This window comes from Lathyrus oleraceus, chromosome 4, assembly GCF_024323335.1.
Source record: "Lathyrus oleraceus cultivar Zhongwan6 chromosome 4, CAAS_Psat_ZW6_1.0, whole genome shotgun sequence".
Lineage (NCBI taxonomy): Eukaryota > Viridiplantae > Streptophyta > Magnoliopsida > Fabales > Fabaceae > Lathyrus > Lathyrus oleraceus.
In genome coordinates this window covers 325,407,057-325,412,039 of record NC_066582.1, presented here as the reverse complement: position 1 = coordinate 325,412,039, position 4,983 = coordinate 325,407,057, and the positions used below count along the sequence as shown (strand labels likewise).

At 35.2% G+C, this 4,983-nt stretch overlaps 1 long non-coding RNA gene across 1 annotated transcript; it reads left to right on the top strand.

Moving 5' to 3' along the window:
• The first annotated feature begins 1,052 nt into the window (after nucleotides 1-1,052).
• Nucleotides 1,053-3,223, top strand: LOC127075329 (uncharacterized). Its single transcript, XR_007786383.1, has 3 exons — nucleotides 1,053-2,314; nucleotides 2,410-2,482; nucleotides 2,911-3,223. It is a non-coding gene; the product is annotated as an uncharacterized LOC127075329 (long non-coding RNA).
• The last annotated feature ends 1,760 nt before the right edge of the window (nucleotides 3,224-4,983 follow it).

Below are 4,983 nucleotides of genomic sequence, written 5' to 3'. Positions count from 1 at the left end.
AAAGGAAATAAACCTAAACTATTACATCTTCATGGGGTGGGGGGACATATGACCCACTATGGAGGGATGGAAGCATTACAACATAAATGGGAAATGGAAGTGAATTAGACAAATACAAACAATGTATCATGCCTAAAACATACAAGTGGCATGGTACTCCACACAATGCAAGTTAATTGAATGGGTTAAAGGAAATGGATAACTTGGATAGTACTTGAAGCTCAAACCTACATGTGGATACAAACATAAATGAATGTTAGTTAAACATATGGACGAAATGGAATTAAAATGCTAACACAAGTGAATCATGAAATGCTATGGTAAAATGATGTAATGATGTAGATATAGTGATCATAGTGAAAATAATGGACATGTTAACACATTATATCAAATTGAAATACCATTTTCAATTTGGATCAAATAACCACAATCAAAAGAAATCAATCAATTAAAATGGAATTAAAATCAAACCATACATGAACATGGCATTAAAAGTCAAGAATTGAAGTGAATAGTATGGAATTAAATCAATTCATCTACCTAAGAATTAAAAGGTCAAGAATTAAAATGGTTTGCTAAATCAAAATTTACATGTTAATCAATTATTTTCTAAGGTATTTTTTTAATATGGTAATTAACAAATGAATTAATCCTAAACACATCAAAGTTCTAATCTAAGTTAATTAACATGAAAATTTCTACATGAACAAATTAAATCAAAGACTATGTTTAATCATTTTCTACCCATGGCAATCAATAATTGAAATCATCATCAAAAACAAGCATAAAATTTCATGAAAATATCAAAAAACAATAAACAAAAGAGATTAGGCCTAGGGGTATACAGTATGGAAAGGGTGCAGAAAGTAAAATAGGCGCATGGGCAGGGGGATGAATGTAGCCATGGGATGATGGTGTGCAAACTAAATCTTGGGCCCAACACAACATAAGCCCATTCAGAGTCAAGGCAAGGATCAATGGACATGTGAGTCAATGGAGTCAGCAAGTCAATGTGCCACGTCGTAAATTGGGATTGGAAGCTGAGATTGAATTTAAAACCTAAAATAAAATGCACCAGACATCTCTGAACTCATGTCAAAGCTTCAGGTCACCACCACCATGGGCCACCGCGCATGAAATCGCCTATGTGGCGATGGCCACCAGAAATAAGAATCGAACATACCAACCAAACCGTCTCAACCTCCTCATCTAAAATCCGCAACCAAACTTCCTTGATTCTAACCCTATCTCAATAATCGCAGTGAAGAGTTTAAGAACCCTAAAAATCAAACCCTAAATGCATAGATTCAAATCCCCTCGGATTCGGGCTTTGAATCTCCTCCCTAATCCTCACATGTCAGGAACTGGAATTTGAAGAAAAGAAGACCTTGAAGGTTACCTTGTCAGAGATCTCGAAGGTGAAGATGATGAACTCAGATGGATTTCTACTTCCAAGTGATGATTCTGACTTTCCTTCTTTGTTCTTTAATTTGGAATCTTTCTTCTCCTTCTTCTTTTCTTGTGGGCGATTGTTGAATTCGAATGTTGAAAATTATGGTTCTGATGATGACGGTTAGGATGTTGATCAAGACGAGATTTTGTTGAGTGCTGCAGGTGAGTGGTGAAGATGATGCAAATGGTTGAAGATTGATGACGATTGAAGGTGAATGTTGATAATTTTCTAGAGTCAAGGTAAATCTAATTTGGGAGGATTGATAAGATGATTGGAGGTTTTTTATGATCAATGAATAGGGAGCCAATAATTGGATATTGAGGAATATTTATGGGTGGTTTTGATGCATAGGGATTGTGAAAATTATGTTAGAATTCCGTTGGTATTTGTGGAATCGATGCATGGTTGTTATAACTAACTTTTGGTCCTTGTCGATCCCCATGCAGTCCGGCTGGCATTATTTAATTAGTGAAGTTAGTATTGAGTAGGTTAAGTTAGTTTAAGGATTATGTTAGGTTAAGATAGTTAGTTAGTTGATTTGATATTGTGATGCTAAAGGTTATGTTAGTTAGTTTATGATGCTACTGATGCATTGGAATTGTAGCTTGGATATGTTGTTTTTGCAAGTCTGATATGTTATGCCCAGATTGCAGGTTTGATGCAGGGTTTTGGCTTAATTTTATTGTGATGCAAGTCTTGGTAATTGCTTGGTCTATGTTGCCATGGTGATGGCACTTTTGATGGTTTGTTCGATGCAAGTGTGCAGGGTGCTAAGTGTCATGGCAAGATGCAAGTGTGCAGGGTGCTAAGTGTCATGGCAAGTTAGAGGGATGGTACTTGATAGATCTGGCCTTGCAGCAGGTTTGTTGCAGATTATGTATTGCTACTTGATATGCCTGCACTGCATTGTTAGGCTTGTTGCAAGTTCATGATTATGATTTGCTGCAACATTGCAGGTCTATGATGCAAGTTTGGCTCATGACATGTTTGGTATTGCAACAGGTTTTGGTGCTTGATGATGATGAATTGGTAAGGCTACATCTGGTTTTACTTGTTAATTATTCATTGCATTATCAAGGTTTGTAGAGTTGGCTTGTGTTTGATGGGATTCAGAATGGGTCAGGTTTGGTTCTACATTACGCATTCTGCAGGATGGTTGCAGCAGTAGGTCCATTGCTTCCTGGTTTATAGTCGGTCATGTGGCATAGTTGGTTTGTGTTTTGTAGTAGGCATTGTATTCTGCAGAATTGTGCATTTGGTTTCACTTTGTTAGCAATACTTCATGGCTTGTGCATCATAGCACAGTTCTGACTTTGGTTGATGTAGAACATGTATCATATTGCTCATGTATATAGTGATTCATGTGGTCTTGGTTAACCTATGCATGTCTGACTTTGCTTATGTTTTAATTCTGACTTGATTCATGTCGTGTGTTACTTCATGGTTTTCTTTTGCAGCATATGTATGTTATGGTTCCATGGAGGCTTATGGCATGATGGTTGAACAACCAAGGTTACATGACACTCAATTTTGGATTATGAAGCATGATATGAAAGAGGAAATCCAATGAATCATGATGGAACTTGAAGATTAGGGTTAGGATCGGGATTTGGGATTTGGGATTTTTGGAATTGGGTTGACTTTGGTCAAAGTTAACCAAATGTAAACTGTTGACCAAAGTCAACATTTGGTCAACACTTCATTTTTTGTATTTTATTCATGTATGGACATTTTTATGATTAATGTAATGGAATTTGATATTTGAATGAAGTGGATTGGTATTTAAATGCAAATTCCTTTGAGAAAAGTAACTTACAACTTGAAGGCAAAGGATGAGAAAAGAATCAAAGGACTTGTACTCAACCTTAACCTTGAGATACCTCAACTAGTAAGGTTTGAGTCAAATATTCCATTGATAATTATTCTTTCTTATTGAGTGTATCCATGCATTATTGTCTTATCTGGTTTGAACTATTTCCGATTAAATTTGTCTTGGTCGATAAACACACACTGAGGCGGATGTTTGTTTATAACTTTGAGCTTTTTTAAACCACCATATAGTAATAGGTATATCTGTTGCTAGCCACTTTAAGCTTAGCCTTTATTTCGGTGACTTAGCCTTAATTTTTAGTCGTATGATTTTAAAGATCTTATCTTTACACCCTATCTTTAGAGTTAGGTAGAATTGTAATTCTTAAAATGTATGGAAAAGATTAAGTTTGGGGTTACTCTTGGAAGTGATCAAATTTTAAGTTCGGGGTTGGGGTACTAGAGAAAATTGGTCACAATTCAAAATTATGAGAAAATTGGTCAAAATTCAAAATTATGAGAAAATAAGAAGTGGAAAAATACACTTCTTCAAAAAAAGAGAAAGATAAAGAATGTTAAGCATAATAAGGACCATAATTAAAAAAGTCTCTAGTACCATCAATAAGGAACAAAGGGGTATGATGATAGAAGGAGAACTAGACACCTAACTCCAAAGGTTAAACTTATTTTCCCAAACATAAGCCAAGTTACAACCTAAAAAGTCCTCAAATGTGTGTGTTTTGATTTTTTGATGTGTTATATTAGAACATGTTCAAGCTAAGCATATACGATTTTGCATGTTGATTGAGAGATGACCCTATCCATTGAGTGAGTCAAAGTGAGATAAGAGACAAGTTGAGTACTAGTCAAAGTTTTAGGACATTTTCTGAATTTGTCGGATAGAAGTGGAAGTTAGAACGATGGTCAGGTAAAGAAAAAATGTATTTGGTGATGTTCAATTGTTGTTGTGCGACTTGTTTTTTGTTGAAATATGCATTTGCAGGCGAATTACTTAAGGACAAGCAATAGTTCAAGTTTGGAGTCGTGATGACAAATTGTCATTGCATAAAGTCGGCCAAAGAAATAGATCAAAACAAGTCAAAGAGGAGCAAAAATGAAGAAGAAAGACCAAAGAATGAGGAAAAATAACTAAGTATGAAGAAATTGTACTTAGTGAATATTTAGGTGAAAAGGGGGAGCAAAAGTGTGCAGCCACTAGAATAATCATGTGCAGTATCACGCACGATAGAGATATAAAGGTTGCATCGTGCGCGCGATGTTGGTCACCACGCGCGTAATGGCTCTTTTCTGGGATTTTTTGATGTGTTTTGGTCTATTCTGAAAGCTATTAAAGGGGATTTTCTGCACTTTCACAAGGGTTACGAAATCTGGCTTAAAGATTACAATTTTGCAGCATCATAAGTGGTTTTTGAGAGCATTTGGAGCCATTGAAGGCCAATTCTTCAAGGGATCTTATATGTTATTCTCTTCAATTGTTTTTGGTATTGTATTTTGAATTATGAGTAGTTAAACTCCTTTAGGTTAGGTTGTGTTATGACGAACCTATTTCAATGTTATTGGGAAATATATTGATTTAACTTTACATGAATGTTTTAATCTATAATCCTTTTCAATTATTTCTCATTCGTAATATTTTTTATGTGAGATACTCACTTAATCTGATTTTGGGTACATATGGATTAATGACCAGTAGTCTATGT